The sequence below is a fragment of the Corapipo altera genome, unplaced genomic scaffold, assembly GCF_003945725.1.
Source record: "Corapipo altera isolate COAL_440 unplaced genomic scaffold, ASM394572v1 61411, whole genome shotgun sequence".
Classification (NCBI taxonomy): domain Eukaryota; kingdom Metazoa; phylum Chordata; class Aves; order Passeriformes; family Pipridae; genus Corapipo; species Corapipo altera.
The window spans coordinates 30,516,178-30,535,156 of record NW_020884875.1 but is presented as its reverse complement, the minus strand read 5'-3'; the positions used below and the strand labels follow the sequence as shown (position 1 = coordinate 30,535,156).

At 38.1% G+C, this 18,979-nt stretch overlaps 1 long non-coding RNA gene across 1 annotated transcript; it reads left to right on the top strand.

The window, feature by feature from the left end:
- Positions 1–1,123: 1,123 nt before the first annotated feature.
- LOC113943489 lies at positions 1,124–18,271 on the top strand. Its single transcript, XR_003526341.1, has 3 exons — positions 1,124–1,134; positions 17,228–17,230; positions 18,119–18,271. It is a non-coding gene; the product is annotated as an uncharacterized LOC113943489 (long non-coding RNA).
- Positions 18,272–18,979: the final 708 nt, after the last annotated feature.

Sequence of the window (18,979 nt, the reverse complement as noted above, 5' to 3'; positions counted from 1 at the left end):
GCCTGGACTAGAAGATATCACACAGACACAGCAACCTTCAAGCCCAGAACTTTTCAGGAACTCCAAGGACTGTATGTGCTTTGAAAAAAATGAAGATGAGGAAGAAGGGGTCCCAAACACCCCAAGACCCAGTTCCTGAAGGGGTGTGTCAGGGGGTAGAACTGGGCAGAACTGAGGCTGGACAGATCTGGGATTGGATGGACCTTATTATAAAATCATAGAACCACTGTCTGGGTGAGCTCACGTGGTATGTATTCCCTGGGCCTTAGGCCTGAGATTATGGACCAGGTCTCTTTATCTTATCTCATACACTAAATTATCCTGGAGTTCTTTTTCTCCATGGTCTTTTAGGCAACAACATAAAGGGCAAATCCTCCTTCCTTGCCTGTCCTTTCTGAACAGTTTATAGACATTGATTCTATTTTTTTCCAGTCAGGCAATCACTCCAACATGTTCCTGTGACAGCAATTAGATTGTAGCTTTTCATTCACACAGCAGCTTCCAGCTGCACTTACTTGTTACCTGTGCTGTGCGCATTGGCATAGAGGTACTTCAGCTCTGGTATTGACCATGTAGCCTTTTTAGAGGAACATCTAATTCCTTGATGTGTTTCATAGATATTTCCCTGTTAGTTCCTAGCACATCATCAACCTCTGACTCTTCTCTGTTGCTGAAAGTCCACTCCTTTCCCACTAAACCTTGTTTAAAGATCTCTATGTAAGTCCAGCCAGCTGGTCACTGAAGCTCCTCTTTCCGTGCTTGGTCAGGTGAATCCCATCAGCTCCCAACAGATTCTCAAATGCAGATCCATGATCATAGGAGGCAAAACCTTGAGTATGGCACTAACCACACATTCACCTCTTCCTAACCCTAACTCTGACTTGAACAATAGAGAACACCAGTGCTCCACATTGTTCCAATATTACTCAAAGGGACATACAGCCTCTTTTGATGGCTCTAAATTGTCTTGTTGCAGTATTGTTGGACACTATGTGGAGTATTAGGAGCAGATCTGTAGGAGTCATCCTACTCCTACTAGGCAGAAAACTACCCTAGAGAAAATTATCTGGATGGCAGATGGGTGTTTTAGTGTCTCCCAGTGTGAAGTCCCCAATAAATAATGTGTTTATATGTGTTTTTCTGCTGGTGGGTGGTTGCAGCAGCTTTGTATGGTTGGCTTCTCCTGGGTCTTATCCATCACTCATGTGCTTTTCATTAGCCACTGCCAGAGCACAGTATCTGTTATCCAGGTGCAATTAAGGGGATGGAGTAAGGTTCTTCCTTCCTCCCAAAGCTTAGATGCAGACACTATTTAGGACTTCTCATCCTCTTTCCACATAACAAACTACATATTTGTAATCAAACTATCTAAATAATGACATGAAACAGATTAGTATGAAAGAGGGTTATCAGAATATGTCCCAGTCATGTCTAGCTTATAAGGACAAATACAGAAAGGCTCCTTTTTTTGTTTTGTTGTTTGGTTTTTTTTTTTTGTTTTTGTTTTTGTTCTGTTTTGTTCTGTTTTCCTTATATAAACTTGCCTCCCTTTGATATTAGACTTTGATAATTTCAGTATCATCACTACATATTTTCTTCAATTTTTTCTATGTCTGCTTTCAAAAAGGAAACTGCATGGGAAAGAAGCTCGTGTCAGAGAAACATTGATACATACATGGTGAAAGAGTGAACTGACTCCTTCTGTCTTATAAAGTTATATATAATATTTTACTATGCACAACATGGCAATTTAGCAAGACTATATGCTAATTTAATGAACGTGCAACAAGGAAGCACACCCTGTTCCTCTGGGTTTTCTACCCAAGATTATTATGAAAAATCAGGGAATGAGAGAGGGCAGCTGGCTTTTTGTTTGGGGCAGACAGCTTTCCTTATGCATCCTGATGACTCCAGTGATAATTGATAGGTGATAAGAACTGCTCAGCAACTTTCCTTAAGTACTGCCCCAAGAATACCTCCAAAAGGCTTTGTTTCCCTCCCTCAAAGTCAATATTCCTCAATACATTCTGAGATTTGATTTTTTCATTTATTGTTAGATACTTGCAATGACAAAATTTACCTTCTCTCCATTGTTTTTCAGCTGAAAAGTCTAAATGCTTTTAGTAATGGTGTCTCATCAACCTTGCTGGATTTATTTATTTGTTTGGCCCATTTCAATCTGGCCCACACATAACACCATATTCAGCCCAAATTTGCCACGTAGAGCAGTCTCTATTCCATTTTTTGTCTCAGGATAGTTCTTTTTATTTTAAAGGTGTGAAAACGTTTCCTTTTTCTTCTGTGTGAAAGATATTAAAATATAAAGCTTTTTTCCTGCAGCTCTTCTGCTAGTGAGATGCTGACCATCCTTTGCTTCTGTAGTTTCTAAGTGTAATACCTCTCAGGGGAAATTACAGCTTTAAATGTTGATTGGGTATATATGGCAAGGGGTAGGCATGTTGAAACAGGAACCAGGTCTAAAAGAGTTAACTGAGATATCTTGGCCTTCTAAGAAACCCCAACACCTGTTTTGCTAGAAGAACATTTTGAGAGCACTGGTTAATATCATGTTCTGTTCTGCTCACTGGACCAAAGGCCTTGTTACAGAAAGAATAGGAGTAGTACACACACAGTAATAAATTAGGTAAACTAGACATTTGAATAAGATATAGAAGGCCCAGAGCCAGGATTTTACAAGCTTGAAGAATTCAGGTCACCTCATTGAAGAGGTTAAATTGAGGAAGATGTCCATGGTGACCACCAGAGGGATGAAGGCTTGAGGAGAAGACCCCCACAGTAGAAGACTGTGCATGTCTTTAAAGACTCCGCCCAGAGACTAGCCCACTTATTAATATGTATAATAAATTATATAACCACCTATCTAAAGTGTATAAAATGGATTGCTTTTGCACTTTCAAGTCGAGCAAGTTTGTCCAGTGCGAGCTGGCTCGCTCCCAGTGTTGAATAAACAAATACCTTGCTGCTTAAAGATACAAAAATCTCTGAGCAGTTCTCCATACCGGATTTTTCGGATTCAGTGTAACTATATAGATGTCAAAATCAAAAATGTTAATCTCTCCTATTGTAGTTTTTAACATGTGGGAAAAATTTAGAAGTTTAAAGGTGTAATATACCATAATTTTTCCCAAAACATTTTAATGTTTTAACTTTAAAACAGTTAAAACGTGCATGTAAGAGACTGAACTCAAGCTCTTTTGGTACACACATTTATATATCATCTCTACTACAGAGTACTGTCACAAGCAGACTTCTTCCCTCACCTGTCCTCAGAGCAGACTGCTGATAAGTTCTTCTGTTTTCCTGATAACACCTTAAAAGCAGAAGGAATAAAACATATACAAATATGGCAATTTTTTTTTTTTTAATAATGAGACTTAAAAAAAGATCTGATATATTGTTCCAGGACATGAATTCCCTTGGTGTGAAACTGTGACATTGCCAACTACTTTCACAAACCTGTACAAAAGCAACAAGTATAAATATATAAATGGAAGTAAAGATCTCAAATGTTAGATTCAAGGTGCTACTAAGATACAGACGTGTATTTTTAGGCACAAGCTGTTCAAGCTGTTTCGAGAAACTTTTTCTGGTCTGAGAGCTGATCAGTCTATCCAAGGAGACAGAGTCAAAGTGGCTTTGAAGCCACCTGGAAGGTTGAAATGAGAGATCTATACACAGCACAAACTCTGTCTTCCAGTTTACCATCTCTTCAAACTGGGTTGATAACGGAAGTGTATATGGAAGTCCCAAAACCCTTCATAAATAGTATAAGAAAAAAGGCTTACCTGCAGTTGGCACATTGTTGTAGGTGTTCTTAATTATTGCCTGTTTTCTTGAAGTACAACAGTGCATTTAAGTTCTATGTAAATTGTTTTGCATGTGAATGTCTGATTTGAGCTTGGATTTCTCTGAATACTCTTCTTTTTTTTGGCAATATATAAAATATAATTTCATTTAGCAGTTTCATATGTGTCACAGTTTGATTTTACTAATGGTCTCTCCAGTTAAGTCATGGTGTTTTCACAAGGTTAAAGTGCAAACTGCCCTTCCAAATTTCCTGTTTATTTTTTCTTTAGAATATTTCTGTTCTCTTCAATATTAGGTTATCCCTTACGCACAGAGAGGTACCATTAATTGGAGAAAGAAATGAGAGAAATATTCTCACAACAATCCTTTAATAAGATTAGGAGATAAGGGCTGTAGCACTAAATGAAGAAAAATGTTTATACAATATTATAGAGGGAAATAGCATACATATGCAGCAAAATTCGTGCAGAGTTTGAGAAGAGTATATTTGTCAGTGTGTGTTTGCAGTCTGCCATAAACCTAACAAACAGTTTTGTATTGAAGAGGGTTTTCCAATACCATATTCCACATTAGTAAGTTTAATTTTTAGTAGTTTGTAAAAAATAGAAAACCTGATTAATAAATTAGCTTTAGGGCAGTAAAACCAATACCAGCTGGTTTACTTGCTCAAAGTTCAATATTACATATCAATTAAAATTAATCATTGTCATAAACTGCTCACATACATATTTAAGCCATGAATCAGAAGTAAAAATTGCCATAATATGCTTTCATTTTAGTAAGAATCTTGAAGGAATACTGCACCAAGATTTCTTTGCAAATCTGTCAGAAAATTATTTGCATTTGCTCAAGACAGTATAGCAGATATGGGTGTCTGTAACATTACACATGAAGGTCTAAGGTGAACTTACAGTGCCACAAAATCTATACAGATTTTGGACTACAATTTCACAATCTGAGAGCTTGAACTCACAGTAACCTTCTATGCAGGCACAAAAGCCAAGGCAAATTTCTTTTCACATATGCTGAAGACACGTCATTTGACACAGATTGTGGGTTTAGCCCATAATTGTTTTCAAAATTTTTGATGAATTCTGAAAATTAAAGATGAAAACATTTTTTTTTCATTGATATTTAGCAGTGCAGAGAGCCAGGAATACCTGGTTCCCTTCTGTTCTTCATTGGAATTTTTTACCTACCTGAGGTTTTGTAATTTAATACAGTATTGAAAAACAGGTGTTAGTTATTTATGCTTTACGTTTCCTATAGTTCCAGCATTTTAGTCTTTTGCTCTGATTTAACACCACTGCTAAAAGCACCCGTAAGCTGCAGTGTATCTGCCTGTACAATCAGAAATATAAAGAACGAGCTAATCACAGGTTTTGTGAGGATTTCGCTGTGGATTTCATAATGCTAAGTAATGTGTTGTATTCCCAGACTACTTTTCTGTTTCTCTTGCAAAGCCTGATTAGACAAAAAGACATTCGGGTTAGCTACTGCTAAAACAAGTTTTCCATGGTATTTAGAGACAATGAAAGCAACTTGCCGGCTTTTAAAAGTGTGTTCTAAAGTTGGTGAGTTTAAACTTTGCTCTAGAGATGCATTGCTTGGAAGAGGAAATGTCAGTGCGACCCACTGCCTCTGACTGTGCCTAGTGATTTTGTAAGAAAATAAGCCAAGAAGAGCCTTCAAATATAAAGTCCCATCTGGCTAGATCATTCTAATGTTTTAAATTGCCTTGCCTAACATTTTGGGAGGGAAAATCTGGAACATTTTAAATTGAGTACAAGGCACATGCACAGACTGAATTTACAGAATCGTAGAATCCTCGAGTAATTTATGCTGGAAAAGATCTTAAAGGTATTGAGTCCAACCAAAATTAAGGTTGGACTTGATGATCTTCGGGGTCTTTTCCAACCTAAATGACTCTGTGATGATAAGAGATGAGATCTTACTTAGGTTTACTTGTAAAAGACTCCTTCTTCCTTTTATAAAAAATTCTGCTCAAGGAAATAGAATGTTTTTGTTTATGTTTGGTTTATAGACTGAAAAAAAAAAAACAAAACCAAAAAACCTGCAGGTGCATCGTAGGTTTCTCCTCTAAGAGAAATACTGAAGGAGATGGGAGATGCCATATGTTCTGCTGCTGTCCAGGTATAAGTCAATTAACTGACTTATCAGAAATCACAAATTCACACTTACGAGATCCACAAACATGGATCCATGTCCAATTGGGAAATGGTGGGTCCCATATCCATATAGGAAGAAAGTCTTTTGTATGAGGGTGGTGAGGACCTGGCACAGGTTGCCCAGAGAAGCTGTGGCTGCCCCATCCCTGGAAGTGTCCAAGGCCAGGTTGGACAGGGCTTGGAGCACCCTAGGATAGTGGAAGGTAGAATTGGTTCCACCCCCATGGCAGGATGTGAAATTGGATGGGATTTAAGGTCCATTCCAATCCAAACCCTGCTGTGATTCTGTGATATCCAGTTTCAAATATGTTGTGCAGATATGAAATATCTGAATACCTGTTTTAGATTGAGAAAGTTAATATCCAGCCCCTACTAAAAGATTCACACGAACTGAATGAGAGTAAGTTTCTACACAGTCATCTCAAAAAACTGTGCTCCACCTATGCTATGTCAGACACCCTCTGAGTTTCAGTAATGCTTGAGCCATAGCCCTTCCACCTATCACAAAGACTAAATCTTTGCTTACTCACTAGAAGGCAAGCAGACAGGCTTAAATTAAACCCTTTGTGCTACAGGCAGCAGGAGTTCAGTCTTGTCTCAGGCCCCATGATGTGAACCTCTCTAGCATCTGGGACTCATATTAGGTAAATTCTCTTCAGTGGGAGACAACTAAATGAGCAAAAGTTGCTCATTAAAAGAGACAATTGTTTCTTTAGTACAGTATTTTATCTGCTCAAGTGCTGCAACTAGCTGTTTTATGAGAAGAGCAACGATGAGAGGATGAACACATAAGAGGAATTTACATATCCCTACTCTTCTGGGAAGAAAAAATTGAACTCTCGGGATTCAATCCAGTGATTAGCTCCTGCTAAATTCTTAAGGTATTTTAAGATTATTCTTAAGTCTTGATGTCCCATTTTCTTGACCACAACGCTCACAAAGTCTGGTTGTAACCCCAGGACTTCTTCACTCTGTTCCTACAATAGGATGCAGCTCCCTCTCTGTGTTCTCAACCCTGGCTTGTAACTGCAGGTTTTGACCTGTATTAATTCAATGGGAAAATGAGAGACAGGACTAGTCTCCTCATGACAAATCCTGTTGTGTTCAAGGGGTTTCTCTAGAAAATACATTATTATGACCAACAATACTTTCAGATCTGCCACCATGCTCAGCAAAAGTATTCTCTCTCCCTTAATGTCACAGTAACAGTGGGTATCTATCATGATCTGAATACTCTCACACCCACATGCAACTTATTTAGGCTTCTGTTCAGCTACTTCCGTTTGCCTGAGTCACTTGCTGAAATTTTATTATTGGATTCCCCCACCTTTGTCTTAATTCCCTGTTAGACGGAGCTCTAAAGCATCTCTGTTACAGTCATGTTTTTGACAAGGAGAAACTCAGGTCTTCAGATGTTTCTGTGGGAATTGAGAATTACAGCATCATTTAAGTGAAACTGTCTTTGCATATCAGAAGAACTACAGAGAGACATTAAAGATCTATTTTTTTTTTTTGGCATCTCAAATAAATGTCAGGCCTGAAAGAGATGAAAATTATTATATGCAGCCCAAGACCCTCCAACTCTAAGGGCAAGCTCTTACTATTTTTTTTTTTTTCTGCAATCCTGATCCACATTTTCATGATCTGAATGACAGATGTGTGAGATTCACTTGCTTGTTTTACAGCTTTAGGAGTAAGAAAGGCAAGCAACTTGTTGGTGATTCTTACAGAGACTGAACTAAGAGGGAGCTGCAAGGAAAAGGTCACTGGAGCAAATAGTAGAGGAAGCTGCTCAAGTGAGTGAGCAATGATGACAGTTTTCATATGATAGAGACAGCAGCAGGTCCAGAAAGAGAGCACTACTTTATGCAAGGGAAACAGAATGCCTCACATGCCTGTTGGAAATAACAGGCATAAATAAACTACCTCTGAAAAGCAGAGTGGCTCTGTTCGGACCCATGGATGCAAACAAAAAAAAAAAGTGATTACACAAATGTCACAGAAAGCCAGAGAAGTCATGTGTAGTTTCACTGAATCTGAGCACCACAACACAGCAAACCTAAACAGCTGAGACACAGGGAGGATATTCTTCAAGACCTTTTAGCTTCCTGGGTTTGACAATCCAAGTGTGAATTAGGGATTACTGAGTATTAGAAGGATATCTATGCAAGCATGGCAACAGCATTTTCAATTTCATAAGTATTCTAGCTGAGTTGTTGTGGTGAAGAGTGTCTTTTTCAAGCATGTGCACAGCCTGTGAATTGATTATCTCCATCTAATGTTCTTCTTTAGGGCTTCTACTCAGCTGCAGAGTGAAAAACAGTTGATCAGACCCAAGGATTTTATAACAGATGAAAGCAGATATCTGTCTGGGAGATCCTGGACATGTAGATGTTAACCCAAATAACTAACAGACCAGTTTTATCACTGAAATCCATCCTACCCAAGAGGCAGGAAGGAGCTGGTTTGCTGATTTCTACAATTTTGAAAGATTTTTTTTTTTTAGCAACAGCTTAGTCATTCAGTCTGGAACATACCAATATGTATTACCATGAGAGGCTGACATGTCTCTTTATTTTCTTCCCTTATACTTAGCCTTTATCTTCATAGCTCAGAGGACAGGCTGTATAATATAGTAATATCAAGAAGTGGATCTAATGTTACATAGATGCAGGATGAGTTTTTACGTGCTGCAAATCTGGGAACAATAATAATTTGACAGTGTTGAAATCACTGTCCTATTTTGGGTTTTCTAATTACCTGAAACTGGTTCAGTTTCAGCCAATGTGTTGATACTTTATAGTTGTTAATGTACTGAAGTCTGAAGACAGCCACAAAATTCTGGAAATTCAGTCTGAAGTGCTAGCGTTTGAAACAAAATGGGGCAGCCCCTGCACTTTAAAGGTCAAATTAACCTATTTTCATGCTTTTATTTCATTGTTCAACATTTCTTAAAAAATAATTCTTGCTGTAAAGGTGCTTGCTACAAGCACTTGAAGAGTAACAAACGAATTTTCCTTTTCAAAAATCTTATAGATTTATGATTTTTACTATTAATATTTTTAGATCATCAAGGATTTTAGAGATTTGTAAGCATGTATTTTGCAGGATATTTATTCTTTCTTAATTAAAAGAATCAGTGTTATATAAGCAGAAAGGTTATTTTGAGGTAGATAGGTCAGAATGCAGGGTACAGGAGAAGATGTTGCTGAAGACATAGAATATTTAAAAGATCAAAAAATTGTATTATCTTTATTCACTTACTATTTTTGTACATTTTAAGTTAATGAGCTTTAATCTAGAGTTATTTGATGCAGAAGAGTTTTCAGCAATATACTATAATGAACAAAATGTTTCACTCTACAAATTCTTTTTAAACATTGTTGAGTATAATATTTTTGGGCCAATTGCACATTTCCAGGAATTATTTTATTCTTCTGTCTGAGGTACTTCAGAGTATCCCAGAAGTTGTATTGACACACAACTGAACTGCTGTACAATAATTCAGTGCTGCCAAGCTAAGGAATGACAATGAGGGGAGAATCTATTGCTCTTTACAACTTCCAATCTCTGCTCTGTGTGGGCAGGGACAGGACCCAAGGGAATGGCTAGAGCTGTGTCAGGGGAGGTTTAGGAAAAGGTTCGTTCCCCAGAGGGTGGTTTGGAACTGAATCAGCTCCCCAGGGCAGTGGTCATGGCCCAAAGGCTGACAGAGCTCAAGGAGCGTTAGGGCAATGCTTTCAGGCACAGGGTAGTATTGTTGGGGTGTCTGTACAGGGCCAGGAGTTGGTCTTGATGGTCCTTGGAGGTTCCTCCCAACTCAGCATTTTCTGTGATTCTGTGATAGTAACAATAGATAACTTGAATGTAAGCAGAAATTGCAATACAAACATACCGACAATGCCTCAAAACTAAAAAACCACATCAAAAAACCCCTTCCATAGATTAAAACCCCACCAAACAAACCACCCTTAGTTACATCATGCTCACATTAATAAAATTACTTCTGTCTCTTAAATAGAGTTTTTAGTACAGTTTTTTTGACTAGTTAAGGATAAAACATCTTACTGATGCCATTTGATGGAGAGTAAATCTGAAATTTTAGTTCACAGAGTCACAGAATTGGGTTGGCAGAAACCTCTGGAGATCACCCAGGCCAACCCCCTGCCCAGGCAGGGTCACCTGGAGCAGGTGACACAGGTGGGTTTGGAATATCTCCTGACAGGCAGACTCCACACCCTCCCTGGGCGGATGTTTCAGGCTCTACCACCTCCACAGAAAGCAGCTCTGCCTCATGTTGAGGGGGAACTTCCTGTGTTTTAGTTTATGGCCATCACTCCTCATCTTGTCACTGGGCACCACTGAAAAGTTGATAACGATATCCTGATAAGCTTTTGATTAGCAATTCTTTGTTGGTTAGCAAATGATGTTTAATAACAATAAAGTGTAATTAGAGAAAGAAAAGAGATGTTCCTGGAAGTGGTTTTGTTTTTGTTCTTTTTCTGTGATCAGTCTGAAGGATTAAAGCAAACCATGGACTATCCTGTGAGGACTCTTGAGGACTTGGTAGGGAAACTCAAAAAGATGTTGTGACCCACAGCCAAAGGGGATGGTGTTTTCTCTCTTATGTCTCAGGAGGACATTAGTGCTGCAGGCATTACAAGGGCAGAATATCCAGCTCTAACAGTTATTTCAGTAAAAGATTACTGTTGTGGAAACATCCAGAAATTCAGGGTTATGGCGAATCTGTAAGCTCATACGTAGAGGTTGTCCTGACAGAATATTTGTTTATTTTTTTACTTACAGAGCAACAGCAAACCATGCTCTTCAGTTCAAACACCTAAAAACTCCAGGGAGCCAACATGACTGATACAATCAAGATATGATTTATTTTAGACTTCAACCTTACATTAATTTCTATTCTATCAGAGACCTTCATTAATAGGCTTCACTTCTATACAGCATAATTTAGGAGATGTTTTACAGTTTTATATAAGTGTTTACTTACACCTGTATGTTGTCCTGTTATATTTATACAGTTATGTATTGTTCACTTCCAAAATACTTTTGCAAAACTTTACTCTGAAGGTATTTGCAATAGTCGATAAACAAACTGAGAGAAACTGTGTGAAATTATTCCTCACCCCACTGCAAAAAAATATAAATTAGAACCACATAACAGATTTCAGAACAATATATACTGAAATGCAAACCAGTTCATCTTTTGGTAGGAAACACTTTTAGGCATCTTAGACATTAATTTTTAATCATCATGGAAATAAAATTGACCTATATGCAAATGAACAGAGTATAAATATTTTAATCTAAAAGTGCTTTTCCTTCTATCACTGTGAAACAGCTAAAACTACACCTCTGAAGTGCAGAACATAATATTGGCTGTAATTATTTTATATTGAGTAATGTTTTGAGATAACAGAGTCTGATGAATCGAGCTGTGGTTTTAGGATTAGAAACCCTGGATTCCTAGTCCTGGCTCTGGCTTTCTCCCAGAAGGAAATTGTAGCCCTTTTGAGTTTAGCTTTCCTTTGCCTATTAAAATTGTATTGCAAAACATCCTTGAAAATGCTAGTTAATGCACATATGTGTTTAACTTTCATATCTGAACAATTCTAATGTATATTTCTTCATATTAAAATCATATAACACATTCATTTTACTGCATATAGGTGTAATTTCATTATAAAACAAATTGGATGCTTCTACTGTGAATGTCCTCTAGTATTTTTTTACAGGTGCAAATTTACAGCTTTAGCATGTTTTTTTCCTCAAGCAGAGCAGAACTATACATTAATCAACCGTTTCCTTGAATAGTGGAATGAAAATAAGGACAAAGGATGGCATATTGTTCCTATTTAATTAAATACGGAAAATTAAAAGATCCTCCCAAAAATTTTACTGGGATTGCAAACAAAGAAATGCTATTTCCTTCTCATTTTCTTAATTATTTCTGACTCTATGAAGAAGAAACTCTCAGTTTTCTTATTCTTATGATAACTTGATAGAGGACTGTTATCTTTTTTAAAACTAATTTTAGCCTTCTTTCTTAATAGGTTTTGTAGAATTTTCTTTAATGAAAAACATGTTTTAAAAGATGCCAAGAATCCTTCCTTCTCATAATATCTTGAAAAATATAGATAATCTTGTTATACAACATTAAGCAATCTCATATTCTGAAGGTCAGAGAAGATATATATAGCACTTCCAATTCAGCAGAAAGTACATCTGTTGATGCATCTCTCCCAGTCACTTTCCTCTCAATAAATCCTAGGCTACTAAAACCAGAAAGTGATAAGCATCTGCAGAGTTTGCATCATCTCAGACTGTGATAAGTTGAAATCCAGAAATAAGGAAAGGTAAGAACACAGAAATTTTAGACATTTTCCTTTGTAAAATAATGAAACAGATTAGCTAGTTTAGGTTAGGGGTTTTTTGTGGTTTTTTGTTTGTTTGGTTGGTTGGTTGTTTTTTTTTTGGTTTTGGTTTTGGTTTTGTTTTGTTTTGGGGTTTTTTTGTGGGGTTTTTTTGTTTTTGTTTTTGTTTTTTCCCATGGATATCCTGGTGCATGAGCAAAGTAAACAGGATGATCACCGATAGAAGAAAATTCCTAATGATTAGAGCAGAGGGGACGGAATGTGACTGGCCTTTTAAGAGTCCACTGCCAAAGGGCAATGGTGAGGTTTCAAAGCTCTGTGTTCTTTCTATGCTACTTGATATTAATGAGAGTTATAAGTGCTGGATCCATTCAGGATCAGGTCTCAAATTAGGGGCAGCCTCATTCACCTGTAGGCAGAAAACTGAGGAGTCCTCATGCTGTTGGTGTGCTGTGGAGAAAAACTGACTCAGAAATTAGAGACTATGATCTCCCTGGAATGAAAGGCAGGATAAATAAAGTAAAACTGTTGCTTTAAAAATCCTCCCTCAAAGTTGGAAAAAGAGTAGCAGGAACTGGCATCAGTTTTTTCATTTTGGGTGGTTTTTTTTGAACCTATAAACCTCTGAATGTTCATTTGCCCTGATCACATGAAAGCAGACATTAACCTTTCAGATATTCCTTTCATGACAACTGCAAGGACATATGTTTTTTATGACAAAGATCTAGCTCCATACTGAGAAACAAACAAAGAATAAAAAGTTCCATGGGAAATGAAGCTGACGAGGGTGAGGAAATGCCTTTATCTAGGTCTTTTGTTGTATTCCTTGTAAATTGTCTTTCTTTGTGTCTGTTTTTGTCTGTCTCATAGAATCAAAAAATGGTTTGGCTTGGCAGGGACCTCAAAGGCCCCTTTCTATTTCTGCAGTGTTCCATAACATAACACAGTAACTCATTTAGCTGTTTTCTGGTAATTTCTTCCTTCGAGTACATCTCCCTTAGTATACACAAAGGTACAAAAACACACACTCCCAACCAAGCAACCCAAATTTGAAAAGAGTTAAAGGACCACGGATGTCTTGCAGTTTAGTATATACTGAAAATTTCATTTGCTAATTTGCATTGGTTTACAACCCTGACTCAGATTTTTACTGTTGCACAAAGTTTCAGTCGGTCACAAAATCAGTTTTACTTCATCATCATCATGGCGTGGCCCCAGTATTATTTAGTGGTTGATTTAACCTCCATGCTCAGGTTGATACCATTCTGGGTGGACTCTTATGTCCCACACTCCAAGTGAAACATTTTGATGTAGAAACACTGCTCCGCCTGGTTTTTTTGGGTTTTTTTTGTTGTTGTTGTTTTTCTTTAAAGGTCTATAAGTACAGTGGCTGTTCCATAGAGAATAAACCAGCTCTAGAGCATTGTTACTCCCATAAGAACTCTGGTTAGAAAGCCTCCAGTCCATGCCTGTATTTTTGTGTGTCTGGTTTCTTGCCTCTAGGCACTATATGTACCATTATCTCTTATACTTAATAAATTATCTTTCTTTAAAGCTGCAATCAAGTTTCTGGTTTGCTGCTGCTGCTGAAACATAAGATGAAACAAGAAAATTTAAGTTACAGATGTATTATTGTATATGCTTTATGCCTTTTACGGGATTTTTATTTTAATTTTATAAAACTGAAGCAGATAAGAAGCAAAATCTCTAGCCTTGATGCTCAGGGATATTAAATAATAGGATTCTTACATAAGAGAGAAAAAGATTCAAGATTTAGCATGCCTCCAGAACTTCTGTTCTGCTTACAAATTCAGTCCCCACACTGCAGTTCTTCAACAAAAAATAACAAATTTTGCAGGCACTTCTACATCCGACAAAAATCCCTGATGGAAAAGAAACAAATACCAACACAATCCTTTCTTGTTGACCATGTGTTTCAGTGAACACTCTTCACCTGTGGCTAAGATTTTCGCATCTTTAGTATTCACTGAGACAAACCAGTTTTCTCCCCAAAGCTCCAAGCTATGAGCTTGTTCATGTCTAAATTCCCAGCTGAAAAGCTTGAAGTACACATTGGACATTGCAGCTACTTTTGTTTTACCTTGCACCTGGAGGAAGCCCAGAGTTGCACCTTTTGCTGTTTCTCTCATAGAATTAGGTATTCCCAGCTTTCATTTTGACCGAGGATGTCAGGCATGGTAAAGGCATTCTTTTCCTCCTCTTGCTAAAAGTAAAAGCTTAGAAGTTTTGCATTGCTGGGCTGTTGGCCATGCTGTGAAAAACAAAAAAACACAGCTCATAGTCCAGGTATTTGTCATTCAACAGAAGAAACCTGGGAACATCAATCATACGGCTTTGTTTTCAGACATGTCCTGTATAACGACTGTTTGTACTCAGCTGCAAGTGCAACTTTTAAAGAGGATTTTAAAAAGGAGCTACATTTTATAGAAACCTACAAGAACAGCAGTAATATTACAGAAAAAAACCCTAATTCCTTTTACAAAGTTCCATCACGCATTAGTAAAACCTTGTTGAGAGAAGAAATTTGAAGTCCTGCAAGTTTTGGTTTTGGGGATACAAATTCTAGGTGCTTGCTCAAACTCACTTGGTACATCATTCAGCAAGTCCAAATCAGTAAATAACTTCAGTATGCAATTCTACTCATACATCTTGCCTTGGGTTTAAAACAGTTGGAGTTCATGAGAACATGTGGGAAAGAGGTTGTAGAGATGAAGAAAGGGTTCCACCCTGTGGAGTGCTGAGCATTAGGGCTTTGAGGAAATCTAGTGGGAAAATGGATTAGCCAGTAGGTGATATTTACCAATTTAAACAATTAATTAAACTTTTGGAGGTTCCTGCCGGATGAGAGTTTTGTTTCTGTCTTCATATCACTGATGTGCATTACTTTAGTTTTAAAAAAAATAAATAAATCAGGATCTGTATGTTTCATTCTGACTTTCTACCTTTCTCAGCCCAGAAGCTTATGCTTTATTCAGGTCTTAAAGTTGAGATGATGTGTGCAGAGAATGTTTTTGAATGCAGGAAATGCAGTCTTTTCCTGGGGAGCCAGAAACAGAGTAGGTCCCAAAGTGTAGTTATGGTTCCTGAAATGCTGTGAAAATGCAGAAATCTGGTGTCATTAGCTCATCTTCCACACAACATGGACTGTCTTTCTCCATCTCTTTCCCTGTACTCCTCCTCTTCCTTCAATCATCCCATTTTCATGTTTCTATTCAACAGAACTCTGGCACATAGGTTAGGTAAATATTTCTTTAATTATATTCATGAAAACTGCCTGAACAGAAAGAAAAATTAAAAAACTGTTTGAAAGTCTTGTGCTTTCAACAGTGAAAGTTCAACTGCTTAAAAAAAAAATTACATTATTTCTGTGAAAACACTGTTACATAAGCCATACTAACTTAGGTCCTCAGATAGTCTTGTATGCTTTTGATTAAGAGAGGTAGGACTGGAGAAAACAAGAAAATAAATATTACTGAAAATAAATTTTAATGTCCAAAGTGCAACATATATTCATGGCCATAAATTTTACAATGGTATTGCTATTTATTTCTGGTTTTTGGGGGTTTTTTTACTGCGTTAAAGTTGGAACTTCTGCAGCAAGCTCTAACACTTGCCAGTGATTCCCATATTGTTCTGTATGAGTGGATGAAATGAAAGAAAGGAGCTTTGCGGCAACTGGGGATACCCGTTTGTCTCAGTTTAAGGAGACAGAAGTGTTTTGCTAAGGAGGATGAGTTGAGAGGTAGACTGAAACTATTCTCTCTCAGCAATTGTAAAGCTGAAATTAAGAGGCTCCAATCGAGGAAGTATTGAAAAAGGAAAAAAATAACCCTTTATTAAAAGAGATATATATATTGGCAAAAACAGCAACAGAACATAAAAACAACTAAGCAATAATCCTGTACCCGAAAGCCCCCTTCAAAACAGAAACAGTTTGATACTTCCCTGTCCTCTAGCGTGATTCTAATCACAGTGGGCAGGGGCCGCTGTTGGATCACTGAAGGTGCAGAGCCTGCAGTGCTCAGTGTTGGCCAGCAGGGGGTGCTGTTGGGCTCTGGCAGCCACTGCGTGGGGCCCTGGAGAATCCGAAATAGAGGTCTTCCTCCCCACTGAGGGGGGAAACTGGGAAAGAGAAAGAAGGGCAGTTTCTTTCCCACAAAACTCATGCTGTCTGTGGCTGGCTGTGGTTGGGACTCCTTCCCTCCTTGACAAGCACAAACTGCTGCCAAAACACGGGATCGGAGGAGGGAAAAAGAAAAAGAACGACCCCTTTCCCAAAAGGTTCCTCTGCAGGATGGGCCAAACCTCTCCGATGAAATCTGAACAGATCCAGCTGGCGACAGAGCAGATCGCAGGCAAGCTGAGGCCAGAGAACAGACAGATGACCAGGTCAAGAGCAAAACGGTCTCAAAGCTTTTCCAACACACACTTTGCCCCTGTTAAGGCAAAAAGTGAGGTGTTGATCAGGGCACGAACCCTACTCAGACACGAACGAGTGCCAGAGCAGAATTGCCGTTTATTTCAAACTGCTTAGGTTTCAACGCTTAAACATGTCACATGACCTTCAAACCAATGACAATCAAGTATTATCTGAGCATGCATGAGAACCCGGAAGACTACAACTCCCATAGTTCCTTGTTACATTCTTCCTGCCACATGTCCCCCCTCTTTTTATTAGCAAGTTGAGAAACAATACATTTTTAACATTCTTGTTATAACCAATCTTATTTCAACTAATTATAAAAAACAGGACCTATTGTCACAAGGCCTTTATTGAACTGTTTACAACTTTATTAGTTCGTGCAATATTCAAGCAACCTCAAATTACCCAGTGTTTGTAGGTGTGGATAACCTTTTATCTGAGGGTAACTGTGTAATGGCATCATCTTTATTTAAAAGGGAAATGTGTTGGGTTGTAGATGTTGTGTTTGAGGTGGTGTTGTTTGAAGTAGTGTTTAAGATGTCTTGCTATAAAGTGTACTTGCGTTCACACACATACATGCGTCCACTCAACTTTCTCATTCATACTCCGGTGGCCACCGTTTCATTCTCTCCTTTGAAACAGGAGGCTAGGCCCAAAAGAGTTAACTAAGAACTTTGGACCTACTAACAAGATACCAACATCCAAAACGATCTGTGCTTGTTCTTTTCTACTTACTGGACCAAAGCTTAAGAGAATAGTACAAGAATCTGTGATAGGTCTAGAAGCAATAAATTAGAAATACAGTAGGATCAAGTAGACATTTGAATAGGAGAAATAGGCTGGGAGCCAGGGCTTTTTCCAAGCTTCAGTGAGCGGGTCAAGAACAATGGAAGAGAAGGAAGGTCAAGCTGAGGAAGATGAGTTTAAGCCCCCAGACCCACCAAAACTGAGGGCCAAGAGAAGCACCGCCCCAAGCCCCGCCTGAGCTCCACCTATACTCCACCTATTATTAATATGCGTAGATAGATGTTGTAATCACTTGAATATGCATTTAATCACATCTGAAGATTGTATAAAAATGCCAATTTTGTGTGAAGCCTTCGAGCAAGTTTGTCCAGCGTGAGCTGGCTTGCTCCCAACGTTGAATAAACAAATACCTTGCTGCTTAAAGATAAAAAAGTCTCTGAGCAGTTTCTTGGACTGATTTTTTCGGATTCACCTTACACATGCATTCTTAAACCCTTTGTTGTGTTTGACTCATGGAGTTTTGGTTTTGTATTGGTTACTGTTTATGTGTTTCTTTTGGTTCTGTTGTATCATTTACTGCTTCTTTGTGATTATCCCTGTTTTAAAGAAATGTTAATGTAGATTTACACACATAGGGAACAGACCCATATCTTTTTCTCCCCTTTTTTTTGTTTTATACCATGTTTTTCACTGTGTGGTGTGTTCCTTTTGCTATTGTTGGTCATGTTTCTTCTAATCCAAATCCTTCACTTATTTCTTCTGGTGATTGTTCCTGTTGTAGGGGAGGGCTAATATAAGGCCTGACACATCTAGAAGGGACCCATTGTAATTTGGTACCCTTGGATACACAGGCATGTCCCCTTCCCCATGTTATGAGATCTACTGGTCCTGACCATTGCCCAGATCATAACTGGTGGTTTGGAAGATGAAAGTATTTGAGTTTTATGTTGGCGTTCATACCTGCTATGGTCTGTATCATCACAGTTTAAGAAATTTAGAACATATGACGCTTTCCATAAGCGTTCCTGGGGGCTATATACCAACTCCCCTCTTTTTTGCCTTTGAAGCATTTCTTCTAGTGTACGGTGAGCTCTTTCTGCAATCGCTTGTCCTGTGGGTGAATGCAGTATACCTGTAGAATGGAGTACCCCTCAATCTGTGAGAAATGTTTTGATTTTTTCAGAACAATAAGCAGGGCCATTGTTGGTTTTTATGGGTTTTGGAATTCCTAGGATTGCAAAACAACTGAGTCAGTGTCTGATAACGTCTTTGTTTTTTTCTCCCATGTGTGCTGTTGCATTAATGTATTTGGAATGCATGTCTACTGTAACATGGACATATTTTAGTTTACCGAATTCAGCTATATGTGTAACATCTGT